This window comes from Vicugna pacos, chromosome 2 (genome assembly GCF_048564905.1).
Source record: "Vicugna pacos chromosome 2, VicPac4, whole genome shotgun sequence".
NCBI lineage: Eukaryota > Metazoa > Chordata > Mammalia > Artiodactyla > Camelidae > Vicugna > Vicugna pacos.
Window position 1 is genome coordinate 31,086,650 of NC_132988.1, and position 15,616 is coordinate 31,102,265.

The following is a 15,616-nucleotide window of genomic DNA, read 5'->3' on the forward strand; positions in this document are numbered from 1 at the left end:
GGATATGCAAATGTTTTAGGTCTCCTCCTCACTTTATGTCAGCCAATAGCCTAGGACACAAAAACAGTCTTCCCAGTTTGTTCTTCCCGGAGACACTCAAACTCTTTACAGAGCTGATTGGTGTCCATACTTCCCACACAGCTGTAGTTGAACCTGTGCAATTACCTCCAGAGAATTGTCTTGGCTCCAGTCTGTTGGATAACTGCCTATTTGGAAAACTTTACCTTGAATAATTTCCCTTTGTCCAACTGTGGGATTCATAAATCCACGCTTGGGGGATGGGTTTCAGAAAATGATATTTGGCCATAGATAGTTACAATTTCAGGACCTTTTCAAAGGGTGATAATGACAGATTTTTACTGGACAGTGTAAATTTTCAAACTTTGAAGATATATCCTGGGGTCTAGATCATTTATGCATCAATATAGAAAATACATTGCTTATCCATCAACTTGTTCTAAAATGTTAAGGTTATGAGTAAGACTGTTCCACAGCCCATAAAATGCTTGTGGAGTATAACTTAACTGGGAGGGAATATTATTAAATTACATAAATATTATGTATTTATATTTATAAATTATATAGATACTAAAATATGTAGGAGTTCTACTTTGGTATCAGCTGAGATATAAAATTAGAAAGAAAAAGACCCATTTGCTTCAAACTATGTTTTCCTTATAATATTAAATGTTTAGAAAGGAATATACCAACAAGGATATGTTGTTTTCTTCTATCTTTTCCTCATTTCTGAGTTTTATTTTATTGTATTTTTTGTTTGCTCATGGAAATCTGGCTGAATGGCCTCAGTAGTTATCTCATCTGTAAAATATGTGAGACATAGTTATGTTTTCCCAGACAATTACTATGTGCTAAATGTAGGTCAGGAACATTTACAAAGGAGGATGCAGCTGTATAGTATTCCAAGATAAAAAGAAACAATGTCAGGACTCATCAGAGAGACTTAGAGATGTTTTCTGCGGGATTTCCAGTTTTCAACAAAATTGTTTTACCCTGAATAATGGTAGGATTAATCTTAACCAAAATGCAACTGGGCAATATGTTACTTTACATATAGGAAGCAACTGTTCAAATAAATTATATAATTGTGCATTACAACTTCGCTGCTGTCATACATTATAAATTCAATTCTATCCCAAACTGAGACCATCACATGATTGAGCCAAGTTTAATGTTACTCAACCAACCTTTCTTATAGTTACATCCAGAAAAAAAATGAACTATCTTGTGTATTTTTCTTATCTGGCTTCTTGGAAATATGCATTTTGTTTAGACCTATTAGTGGATATCACTTTTATCATGATTTGGAAAATCAGTCAAGAAGACTTTCTAGAGTAGCCTATTGTGAACTCAAGAGCCTAATAGGAAAAGATAATTGGTTGTTTCTTTGAATTACTTTTTATTTTCTTCTAAATGAGATTCTTAGTATTAAAATTCATAGAGAATCTGTAAAATCTAAACATTATTACATGGACCTTTTTATTTTCTCACAATGGTATTGTACCACGAGAGAGCTGAGCTCCTGGTCTCACTGGACTGGTGCTTGTGAGGCAGTGCAGAGCGTTCTCTGCTTTGTCGTGTTGGCGAAGGAAATCAAACTAGTGCCTAGATTGTCAGAATGATGCAGCACCTCTGAGGAAAGGGATTACTGCCTTAGTAAAGATAGGTTGGGGTGAGTGATGCCAAGTGTTGAGTGGGATTATTGAATACCCTACAAACACAAAGCAAGAATTCTGTGCATTTTGGTTATGAGAAAACAAAAGCATTGATAAGAAAGTTAAAAAAATGCAAATGGAAGAATAATAATTATTTCCTGGGTTAGTTCATGAAGCAAATGGATGAAGTCTAAAAGGAATGGAAAACTCCTTAAAAAATCCATAGAATTTACTGTCAGAGAAATGTTGTTAATTTAAATGAGACAGGTAGGTAATACACTATTCATGCTTTATAGTAAATAGAATAGCTGAGACATGACACTTCTTATGATATGTCTGGCTCTTTATCAGTGATTTTGTTTCCTTTTACTTGGTTTGTGAGGATGTGTTATGAATGTACAATTTTATTCTTTCTAAAATTCCAATGTTTGAAACATTCTAGTACTTCTCAGATTAAAATGATACCTTTTAAATATGGACCATGATATTAAAATATAAACTATAACATTTTTTTTCATTTGTATGAATGATGTCTAAAATAGTTGCTTCTTTTTTGTGTGATTTATTTTTTCACAGTGTATAATGATCCTTGTTTGGAATTGTCAGATAGTCCTTTTTGTAGCAGATTCACAAAGTAAACACATTAATACAGTCTGCTGGCCTTTACATGAGCCACTGCTCATGTAAAAGAAGGAGAATCTTACAGTTTCTTTATTGAATAACATTTTCTACAAATGTCAGCATTGGGCTATGCAAACAGCTTAATAAGTACTTGAGGAACTCTGAAAATTATTACTTTTTGCTATAATTAATCAGTAATTGTTTTCCTATATATTGTATAATTTATATTTAGGACTATGAGTCTTGTATAGGGAATTAAAGGGAAGCAACAAAGGAACAATTTAAAAGCATAAATTTCAGCAGTAAATAAGGGTAACTTTGTAATGCTTAAAAATTTAATAATAATAAAATTTGAAACTTACAAATGCTACTGTAGAATTTTCAGTGAGGTAAGTTTATGTATCTTACTTTTGGTGCCACTACTGACCATCATTTGTTAAGATATTGTTATAAACAAATTTCCAGTGAATAATTGATGTATAATTTATCATTTGAGAAATAATGGTTTATAGGTTGGCAGTGTAATGCATTGATTTGGTGAACTGTTAAGGTACTACAATGTGATAGAGAATTGTCTGATGACTTTTGAAAGATTAATCCCTCAGGAAGTAATTAGATAGGTATGCATAAAAGTCATCTAAGCATACTTAAAGACATCTTGACATCATATTTTATTTTATTTTTAAAATTTTTTATTGATTTATAATCATTTTACAATGTTGTGTCAAATTCCACTGTAGAACACAATTTTTCACTTATACATGAACATATGTATATATATTCATTGTCACATTTTTTTCTCTGTGAGCTACCATAAGATCTTGTATATATTTCCCTGTGCTATACAGTATAATCTTATCTTTGACATCATATTTTAAATTGGGAAGCTAGAACTAGAATTGTTAAATGCTGATAATGTGGAACACTAGATTATTTTGAATGCTTTTTTTCTTATTTCACAAAAACCCAGCATTCTGAAAACTGGTAATATATTCCTTAACTAAGCTGCATCTGTAGTCTGGACTTGTGGACTTCGTTCTCCATCTGTTATTTCTTTGAACTGTCTCTTCCAGTTGTTTGTATGTTAAGACATAAACAAGAAAACAGTCTTGATATCTTTGAAAATCATTGCTTTCATTTCTCTGTAATCTTCACAATTTGTAGAAATATATTTCCAGATTGATTGTTTTAAAGGAGAAGGTAGGCAAATGTGAGTTATATATCTTTCTAACACAAAAAAGTCAGTAATAAAGAAGTTAATAATCTATTCTTATTAGAAAGGCCAAGAAACTTGTGCAGAAAGAAAGTTAAACTTTAGTATTTTTTCTAACCAGTGAGCAAAGAAGAAAAATTTTTCCAGGAGTTTTTTAAATCTCCATCAGTGCTGCATGGCAGTGTGGTACTTTGTTTTATATTTAGAAGTATGTGCTCTCTCCTAGTTTATGATGCAGCAACAAAAGTGTGTGAAAATTTACCACCAGTGGTAATGGTACTTTGGAGGAAATGAATTTTTTTCCTAGTGGATAGCAGGAGGCAAAATGACCTCAAATAATGGTGTTACTCAAGGGAGACAGATTCTTTTCTAATTGAAGGGATTTTTCTTAGTTTTGAAGGATGAAAAGAGTAAACATTAAAAAAAGTTAATACATTTCATTATTTTATTAATTAAACTTTAGTTGAAAGCATTTTCCCTTTTAAACAATGTAGAGAAAAAATCACATGTGATTAGCATAAACGTAACAATTAAGGCCATAAATTAGAATTTCCAGAAGCTCTGATTGATTACTGAATGCAGGATTTATTTTGAAGACCTTTTGGTAACCTCAGCTGTAATGTTTGCTTCCACAGAAGGCTCAGTGAGTTGGGGAAGGAGTTCACATGGTCCTCTTAGGTCATAGCCGGCATTTAAAACTGATTTCCAACTTGGGGCTCACACTTTTGTTCCAAACCTGAATCTTTTGGCATCAGAGCTCATATTCTTATGGCCAATTTGGATTTTTAAGCAAAGAAGCTAATTTAAAAAGCCTCTTGGACAACAAATGACTTTTAAAAAATAACATTTTAATGATTTAAATGAAAAAAACCAGAAGAAGCTGGATTAAATTTCTCTTAAAGTATACATGTTTAGCGATTAAGAGGAAAAAGTGGCTGAAAAAATGCTGTCTGTTATTTTCCTTCAAAACCCCAAATAGTTGAACAATTGAGTAGCTCAAAAGACTTGAATTGTGATATCTTTGTGGAAAATATTTCTGGCAATGAGTAGTATTAATAAAGGAATGAGAGATGATAAACTCTTTAACAATGAATTTTTTAATCTGTGTAGTTTTCCAAAGTCTTGGTGATAAAACTATTTTACTGAAGATTCTTGAGAAGAAGGTCAACCTGATTTAAGAATTTTAAGAAAGAATAAGTGTTTTTAGAAAAATTGTGAATTAAGAAAAATTGTGAATTAAGCACTTGCTGTTTGTGTTTCCCAAAGCTTTTTAATACCAAACAATTTCGAAATGTCTCTATTTTCTTAGCCACTGTAGACTTTCCATATTAGTGGGAGAGGTTGAGAAGACTAGGCTTTTAAAAAATGTGGGCTTGATTTAGATGGTGAAAAGTTTTGTTACAGAAGGGAAAAGAAATGTAGATTAGTAGAAGATTTAAATTAATAGGCAGAAGTGTGGGTTTGAGGAGGTTCAGTAAATAACACCCCTCTTTTCTTTTAATGTTTTGAGTGAACTGAGAAATGAAGTAGGGAAGATGGGAGATCAAAATGCCATCTTTATGTTTCATAAAGCTAATGTGGAAGACCAAAGTTTAGCTGTGGTAACAATGGGCTTCTTTTCAAAACGGAGCTAGGCAGCCTTCCCCAACCAGTTCCAAACAGCACAGGACTAGGCAGGCATTACCTGGCAGGGTCGGGGCTGCCCCATACAACCTTCAGTGTGGGGATGTAGCATTAAATGTTTGCTTTCTGCAGTCATTCTGTTTCCAAGAGAAAGGGAAGGGGAAATGAGTTGAACATGCCATTTTATTCTTCTTAACATTTTAATTCAGTAAGTCTGTGTGCTTCTCTTGGGAAGTGGGGAGAAAAGTTTTGGCAAGAGCCCAAGAATGTTACTTTAATGGGGTTTCTTTCACATTGGAAGGAAACATGAAGAGCAGGGAAATGTTTTTTTTTTTTTTTTTGAGATTTTTGTCCTTTTAACCCAGGAGTTCTAAACCAGAATGGTTATCATCCCCTAGGGAAGTTTTGTTATAACAATGATCACAAAGTACTGATGGCATTTAGTGGTGGTGGGGGGTCAAGGATGCAAGATATCCTGTAATGCATAGAACATCCCATATAATGAAGAATTGTTCAAATAAAGCTCCCTAGAGATACCCTGAACTGGTCCTGTTGGGTTTTTTGCTCCATGGGGGTGAGGAAGAGAACAGCATTCCTGCTACATCTTCCTGAGACTACGCCCTCAGTGCAACTTGTTGCTTCTTGTGGCTTCTCTTTGAGCTACTGATGGCAATATAGATTTTGCTCCTAGCAGGCTCTGAAATGGGTCAGAACCACACATTATTTAAATGGACTTCAGAACTCCTCTGTACACAAAACAGAAACATTACACCCTAGTCTAGTTCCCATAAAAAATGACCTGGAATATTGTCTGACATAGTTTAGAAATTCTTCAAGGTCTTAGAGTTTGTATTTATTCTGAATCAAATAGATGATAAAACTTATTTTTAAAAAAGATTCTAAAGGGCTAACAGGCCATCTAACATTATCCCATCACTGGTTCCTCACTCAGGTTGATCCTAAGTCCTGAGAACAGCTATCTCAGGCAAAATTCTGTTCCCTAAAGCCTCGTATTTAGTGTTTCTAAAGGTCCATGCCGGAAATTCAGTGGTGTCTTTATCAGCTAGGGGCCCTGGAGGAAACAGGTAGCACACCTCTCCTGGGATGACTTGAGGGGAATTTAATACAGTTGTGGGTGGTGAGAAGCAACAGAAAATAGTGTATACCCCACGGTGGGTAACTGGGAGGCTGTTACCACTCCTAGACCTGGAGAGGGAAGGGAGAGATTAATTGGAACCCTGAAAGGAAAAGGGTTGTGGGAGAAGACATCTTGACCAAGGCAGGGAAAGAGCCTAGGGAGCATGTTTCCCAACATCATTCTCTTCCTTTCCTCCAGTCTCCTGCTGTCACTTCCAAATGACTGAGTCGGTCAGAAGCCAGAGGGCACAGGAGCCCATTGGTGGAGGCACAGAGTGAAGGTATCTGGGCATTGTAACTAAAGAATTGAACGAACAAAGAGAGAATCTTGTTTTACTTTCACCCAGATACCAGTGGAGCTGGACATCTAGTATCCTTGACCATTGAGTTTAAACTTGACTGGGAGAAACTCCTTCTCAAGAGGTTAATTTTGACAGCATGGATTCCCTGTATCTGGAGGAGAGAAGTACCCGTGCACATCTTCTCATCCTTAGGGAGTGCTGCAGAGGCCTTTTCGCTTTCTTGCTAAGTTTAAAAATTGCAATGCTGGCAGCCCTAAATACCAAGTCCCACCTGAGGTATTTTTTTTTCAACTCAGCCAAAACCTTTTAATGCACTATCAAAGCATCTTAATTTCCAAATCCCCTTTGAGTTCCATGTTCTGACATCTTTAGGCTCTGCCTAGTGACAGAGCTTCCGTGCCTGAAATGGGGCATTTTCAATCTTGTGCCAGTCTTATGCTGTGAAACCTACCTTTTAGGGAGAGTCTACTGGTCAGGGCCATGTTGGTGTTGGTTGGATATCTAGTTGAGACATTTGTTTTTATAGTAATTTTCTAACAGTGTAAAGCTAGACCCTCACTAGTGTTCTCAAACAGAACTCTTGTGGTTAAAAGAAGCAAATATTATTCTGCCTCCTGATTTCTAAGTTTTTATCCCACTCCAACATATTTAAGCCTTACCTGTGTAGTTCAGGATCAAGCTGCAACCCCTATTCTCTGTATCCCCACCATTGGTCTAAGGCCTCTTTGACCAAAGTCACTTAACCTTATGGTACTGGCTTGATGGATGGCCAGCCACTTAGTATAGACAAGGTACCATGGACTGCAGTGGGAATCCATGTAGCAGCTCCTGAGGCCTCAGCTGATCTGCTTCTGTCACAACAGTCACAATAGTTAAAAACCAAATGTATAATGATAAAAACAAAAAACCTCAAGTTGGTAGCCAAATACATGCTGCTATATGCCCCAAGTTTTAAATGCTCTGCCACTTACCAGAAAGCCCTATTCTTACCAAAAGCCTATCCGATTTTTAATTTTTTTAATTAATAGGCTTCATTTAGAGCAATTTTAGGTTTACAGAAAAATTGAGCACAAAGTATAGAATTCTTGCATACTCTCACACCTTCCCTACCCTAACCCAATTTCCCCTATTGTGAACATCTTGCATTAGTGTGGTACATTTGTAATAATTGATGAACCAATATTGATACATTATTATTAACTAAAGTTCCATAGTTTACATTAAGGCTCACTCTTTGTGTTGTACATGGTATGGATTTTCACAAATCTATAATGGCATGGATCTACCATTACAGTATTATACAGAGTAGTTTCACTGCCCTAAAAATCCCTTGTCTTTCACCTATTTATCCCTTCCTCTCTTACCCTGAAACCTTGGCAACCACTGGTCTTTTTATTATCTCCAGCAGTAAAAAAGCTTTGCCTTTTTCAGAGTGTCATGTAGTTGGAATCATACAGTATGTAGCCTTTTCATATTGGCTTTTTCTTTTTTCAACACCTTTCTTATGGTATGATTCCTATACAATAAACTACATAGGTTTCAGATGTACAATTTGATGAAATTTGATAGATGTATACACCAATGAAACCACCACCACAGTTGACTTTTTCAGCTATTATTTTAGTGTGTAAGTTTCACCTCCTAATTGTTTCTCAAGTATATTCAACTTAATACAACAAATGAGATATCCTAGTTTGGTGATATGATATTAATTTTATATTTTAAACATAATTTAGGAATGAATCTACCTCTTTATGGTTAGATGAAAATGAAATATTTAGTCTCCTTCCTCTTCCCAATGGGACAGGGCCTTTTTGTTCATATTAGTATTAGAAGATCACTGTATATAAATCTAGTGTTGTGGTAGCACTAGAAGTCTTCACTACCATTCTATGAAGGTAATGTGTTTATTACATAGGGACTCTTCAGTTTTGGACAGTAGTAATGGCACCCACCCCACCCTTCTTCAAGAACCTGAACACTAATAAAATGAACTAGATATCAGATCTTTCATAGATGAGTTGCTCATCTTGTTGGAGACTAGGTTAGGATTTCCAGAAAAACAAAACCAATACAATGTATATAGTTGACCTTTGAACCATCTGGGTTTGAGCTGGGAGGGTCCACTTATGCTTGGGTTTTTTTTTTTTTTCAGTAAATATGTGTTACAGTACAACATGCTCTGCAGTTGATCGAACCTTGGATGTGAAACCTTGGATATGGAGGGCCAGTGGAAAAGTTACATGTTGATTTTTGATTGGGGGAGGCAAGGATTGGTGCCCCTAACCCCTACACTATTCAAAGGTCAACTCGGTGTGTGTGTGTGTGTGTGTGGGTGGGTGGGTGGGTGTGTCTGTGAATGTGTAAAGGAATTGACTGATGTGACTGGAGGTTGACAAGTTCTAAGATCTGTAGTTGGCAAACTGGAGACCCAGAAGAGCCAATGTCTACTTCCAGTCCAATATTGAAGGTGTGAGAACCAGGAGAGTCAATGTGTTCTAGTCTGAGAGCCAGCAGGCTAAAACCCAGGAAGAGCTGGTTTCATTTTGAGTCTGAAGGCAGGAAAAACCCCTGATATTCCAGCTTAAGCAGTCATGCTGGAAGAACTTCTGTTTTACTCAATGCTTTTTGTTCTATTTAGGCCTTCAATGGATTGGATATGGCCCTCCTACACTAGGGAGGGCACTCTGCTTTACTCAGTGTACTGATTCAAATGTTAATTTCATTCAGAAAACCCCTCACAGACACACATAGAATAGTATTTGACTAAATATTGGTCACCTCCGTGGCTCAGTCAAATTGACATGTAAAATTAACCATCAGAGGCTAAAAGGAGCAAAGTACTGTCAGAGATAGTGAGAGAGAGACTAGTGGGCTCCTTTGTCCTTGCCCATAGACAACAGATACTATCTAACATATTCACTGAATTGTGAGCTGCGTGAGAATGGGGTCATTTTAATCATCTTTCCATTCTCTTGCCACCAAAAATGTGTTCTGTAGAGTATGTACCTTGATAAATCAACAAATAGATAAATAAATAAAAATAGCTCCTGCATTACAACATAAAAAGGTAATAGGGTCCTTTTTGAAAGAGTTTTCTTAATGGTCCTGAATTTGAATTTTTGATTTTTGTATTGGTAGCTTAGTTTTGGGAGTCTATAGGTTTTTTTTTTCTTTTCTTTTTGAGTCTATAGTTTTAAGAGACTTAACAAACCCATAAGTTCTTTATTTCCAGTGCAGTGAAAAATCTTAAAAATGAACCAGAGTGAACTCTGTGTATTTATTGTTGGTGCATATATATAATTAAGGAATTATGTGTTGGATGGACATGCTAGAGTGGCAGTTGATGGCACAATGATTAAAGTAATAATGATTGAAAGACCTGAAAGCATCCCAGATTCAAAGAGTATGTGATCTGAAGACAGTGTATACCCATTGAATTGTTTCCAAATTTAGGTATCAGAAAAGTCTTTACTTCTGTGAAACTCAGTTTCCTCATCTGTAAAATGGGATGATAATTCCTTTTGATTGGGATTGTTGTAAGGATTAAATTAGATAATTTATTTTTATTGCCTGAGTGTGTAATATATAGAAACCAGGGGAGAATAGGTCTTAACTAGAGTCTAACTGAGCTCTAGACATGCCTGGTGAGGTGATTCAAAAGTATTACCAGAAATTTATTTACAGAGACACTAAGAAGCCTCCTGGCAAACATCTCTGGTCATTTGAGTAAAATGGAGATCCTAATTTTTTGAATGGTATCTTCTACTTGGATTTTCCTTCTTGCCCAGTATTTCATATCTGCATATAGTGGAGAGTGTGGGTTGATGCAGACATAGAAAGAGAAAGAGCAGTTCATAGAAAACTTTGTGCAACATTATGGATATCGGCAGGACGATCCCTTTTTCTTGTAAGTTAAAGGAAATATTTTCTCCCACTTTATCACAGACTGTTATACAGCACTGACACCTTAAAGCTATGCTTCCCAGTGTTTTCCAATGTCATGACAAAACATGGAAACTAATTTTTATGGAACCTTGAAGGTACTGGAATAGTTCAGAGTCATTGCTTTATTGCTTGATGAAAAAGTTAAGATGAGGTCAAAGATAAGGTTAGTACACAAAGCTTTGACTGAGAGATACTGTACTTCTACTAGGGATGGAAACAACTTTTGGCTCCAGGCTATATAATAGCCAACCCAAAGCAGAACACAAGACCAGTTATATGATTCACAGTATTCATGACATAAAAATAGTTCAGGAGAGCTTTATTTTGATTATTTTGGTAGTGAGGTCAGAATGAAACCTCACTCAAGAGACTTCATAGGGAGGACACTGTGAGTTATGGTAAATACAAATGTCTTTAGCATCATATTTATGATAAATACACTGAGAAACTTCATAGGGATCTAAATAAAATCATCAGGATAGCTTGACATTAATTTAAATTATTATTCCAGAAAATAAATTCTATGATGTGTGTATGGTAGAATCTAATGTAATGCATTTGGATACTCAGTTTTATGGTGGTCTGGTATTTAATCCAAGAGTAACTTTTAGAATGGAATATGTCTAATAAGAATCCCTTTTCATGCTTTTGTAAAACACAGATACCTAGGCCCACCCTCCAAAATTCTGATTCCTTTGGTCTTGGGTAGTGTCTAGGCATGGGCAAGAATAACGGATGCATGACATTTTCTTCAGATAGTCCTCCATAGATATTATTTCTCTCTACTAAGTTGTGGGTATGACACAACAATAAATTTCAGAATATATTTCCTGAAAAATGCTTGATTCACATCTATTTTATAATTTAAATCAAGTACAGAGTTTTAACAATCAGCTGACCTGCAGATGGGAGTGGCAATATAATATCTTCAACAACAGTTGTTACTATCTCTTTGATTTCAGTCATCCTAGTGGCTGTGAAGTGGCCCTGATGGCTAATCATGACTAATAACGGCCATTTCTACAATTTTTTTGAACAATGTTTATAAAGATACTTTGCACATTTTTAGATTTTGTTATTTATCCTTTTATTTTTGAGTCCTAAGAGTTCTTTACAATTCTAGATACAAGTCCCTTACCACATACATGATTTGCAAATATTTTCTCCCAGTCTGGAATATTTTTTTACTGTATGGATGTGATCTTTTGTAGCAAACGAGTTTTTAATTTCGATGAAGTCTAACTTACATATTTTTCCTTTTGTTGCTTATGCTTTTGGTATCATATAAAAAAAGAAACCATTGCCAAATCCAATGTCTCGAAGATGTACTCATATTTTTTCCTAAGAGTTTTATAGTTTTAGCTCTTTCATTTAGGTCTGCGATCCATTTTGAGTTAATTTTTGTGTGCTATGTGAAAGCATTCAATTTAATTTCTTCTTGCATAATGTATGTTCTGTTGTCTCATTACCATTTGTTGAAAAGACTGTTCTTTCCTTATAGAATTGCCTTTGCACACTTAATAAAAAATCAGTTTGCTGTAAACAAAAGAGTTTATTTCTGGAGTTTCAATTCTATTCTTTTAATCTATATGTGTAGCCTCATGCCAGTATCATACTGTCTTGATTACTGTAGCTTTGTAGTAAGCGTTGAAACTGGGAGTCCTACTTTGTTATTCTTTTCCAGGATTGCTTTGGATATTCTGAGTCATTTAAAATTCCATATGAACTTTAGGATTAACTTGTCAATTGCTGCCAAAAAGTCAGTTGGGATTTTGTAAGGATTGTGTTGAATCTGTAGGTCTTGCCATCTTAACAATATTAAGTCTACTAAACGCTTACTTGGGTCTCTCTACTTACTTTCTTAAATTTCTTTCAATAATTTATACTTTTTAGAGTATAAACTTTGTGCCTTTTGTTGTTAAATTTTTTCCTAAGTATTCTATTCATTTTGATGCTACATAAATTGAATTTTCTTAACTTTATTTTTAGATTGTTCATTCCTAGTGTATAGAAATTCAAGTGATTATTGTATATTGGTCTTATATGCTATAACATTGTTGAACTTGTCTATTAGTTCTAATAGGTTTTTAGTAGGTTCTTTAGGGTTTTCTGTATACAAAAAATCATTATACACAAGTAGAAATAGGTATACATTCTTCTTTCCTTTCTAGATGCCTTTTAGTTTATCTTGCCTAATTGCTCTAGATAGACCCTCCAATACAATTTTTTTATTTTTCAGTTTTATTAGGTAGAATTGTTACAGTTTGATTGATTGCATGTAAATACATACATACTATATACTGCACATATTTTTTAAAATTTACGTACATGTACTGTTCATTGTTTCTAAGAACAATAAGAGCTTTCGCTTTTTAAACTTAAATAGTTATCAAAGGAATAAAGCTAACCACAAGATAAGAATTAATTCAAAAAGATACATAAACCTTGCTATTAACAGCAACATTATTTTTAATTGCCAAGATATGGACACATCCTAAGTGCATGTCAATAGATGAATGAATAAAAAAGATGCAGCATATATAAATAATGGAATACAACTCACCTGTAAGAAAGAAGGATATTTTCCCATTTGTGGCCTCTCCTTCACTTTTTTTTTTCACTACAAAAACCAGAATTTTATAACTGGCATAGACATTTCCATTGCATCAAAAACAACAAAATACATAGAAATAAACTTAACCAAGGAGGTTACCTATACTCTGAAAACTAAAACATTGAAGGAAATTGAAGATGATACAAAGAAATGGAATGATATTTTGTGCTCTTGGTCCAATACAATTTTTTAAACATTTTTATTGATTTATAATCATTTTACAATTTTGTGTCAAATTCCAGTGTTTAGCACAATTTTTCAGTCATACCTGGACATATACACACTCATTGTCACATTTTTTTCTCTGTGAGCTACCATAACGTTTTGTTTATGTTTCCCTGTGCTATACAGTATAATCTTGTTTATCTATTCTACAATTTTTTTAACATTTTTTATTGATTTATAATCACTTTACAATGTTGTGTCAAATTCCAGTGTTCAGCACAATTTTTCAGTCATTCATGGACATATACACACTCATTGTCACATTTTTTTCTCTGTGAGTTATCATAACATTTTGTGTATATTTCCCTGTGCTATACAGTGTAATCTTGTTTATCTATTCTACAATTTTGAAATCTCAGTCTATCCCTTCCCACCCTCTGCACCCTTGGCAACCACAAGTCTGTATTCTATGTCTATGAGTCTATTTATGTTCTGTATTTATGCTTGTGTTTTGTTTTGTTTTTGTTTTAGATTACACATATAAGCGATCTCATATGGTATTTTTCTTTCTGTTTCTGGCTTACTTCGCTTAGAATGACATTCTCCAGGAGCAACCATGTTGCTGCAAATGGCATTATGTTGTTGTTTTTATGGCTGAGTAGTATTCCATTGGGTCCAATACAATTTTTAATAGAAGTGTTGAGAGCAGATATCCTTGTCTTGTTCCTGATCTTAAGAGAAAAGCATTGAGTCTTTAACAATGATGTATGAAGCTAGCTGTGGAGTTTCCCAAGATGACCTTTATCAGGTTGAAGAAGTTCTCCTCTATTCCTTGTTTATTGAGTATTTTTATCATGAAGGAATGTTGAATTTTGTGGAATTCCTTTTCTGCATTAATTGAGACAATTATGTGGTTTTTGTCCATTATTCTGTTGATACAGTTTAATACATTAATTGGTCATGGTGTATAATCTTTTTTATATGCTAATGAATTAGGTTTCCTAGTATATTGTTGAGGATTTTTGCATCTATAAGAGATACTGATCTTCAGTTTTCTTGTGAGGTCTTTCTGCTTTTGGTATCACAGAAATAGTAGCCTCATAGATTGAACTGGGAACTGTTCCCTCCTCTTCTATTTTGTGAAAGTGTGTGAAGTATTAATTTTGCATTAAGTACTAATGTTAATACTACTGTATTATTTTTTATTGAAGTAGATTTGACATACAATATTATGTTAGGTTCAGGTATACAACACAGTGTCTCAGCATTTATGTACATCAAGAATATGATTACCGGTGGGGAGGGTATAGCTCAGTGACAGAGTGTGTGCTTAGCATACGCAAGGTCCTGGGTTCAATCCTGAGTACCGCCATTGAAGAAAAAATTAAAAGCCTCCATTAAAAAAAAAAAAAAAACTAAAAAGACATACGTACATTCATACATACACCTGATTACCTGTGCCCCCTACAAAAGAAAAAGAATACGATCACCATGGTAAGTCTAGTAACCATCTGTCACCATTCAAAGTTATTACACTATTGTTGACTATATTCCCTATAATGCACATTATGTCCCCATGACTTACTTATTATATGACTAGAAGTTTGTATCTCTTACTCCTCTTCACCTATTTCATTCACTCTCCTGCTCACTTCCCCCCTGGGAACTACCCATTTCTTTTCTGTATCTGTGAGTCTATTTCTGTTTTATTTTTTAGATACCACATATAAGTGAAATCATTCGGTGTTTATCTCTGTGTGACTTATTTCACTTAGCATAATACCCTCTAGATACATCCATTTTATTGCAAATAGCGAGATTTCACTTTTATGGCTAATATTCCATTATGTATCTATAAACACATACACACATGTATATATATGTATGTATGTATGTACACACACACACACACACACACACACATTTTCTTTATCTACTCGTCTATTGATAGCCACTTACGTTGCTTCCATATCTTGGCTATTGTAAATAATGTTGCAGTAAACATAGGGGCACGTATATCTTTTTGAGTTAGTTTTTTGTATTCTTCAGAAAAATACCCAGAATTGGAATTATGGAATCATATGGTAGTTTTATTTCTAATTGTTTTGAAGAACCTCCATGCTGTTTTCCATAGTGGCTGCACTAATTTACATTCCCATCAATAGTGTTATAAGGGTTTCTTTTTCTCCACAACCTCATCAACAAGACAACATTTTTTTTTTGATAAGAGCCATTCTGACAGGTGTGAAGTGATATGTCATTGTGGTTTTAAATTAATTTCTCTGATAATTAGTGGTAATTATAATTAGTGATAATTCAT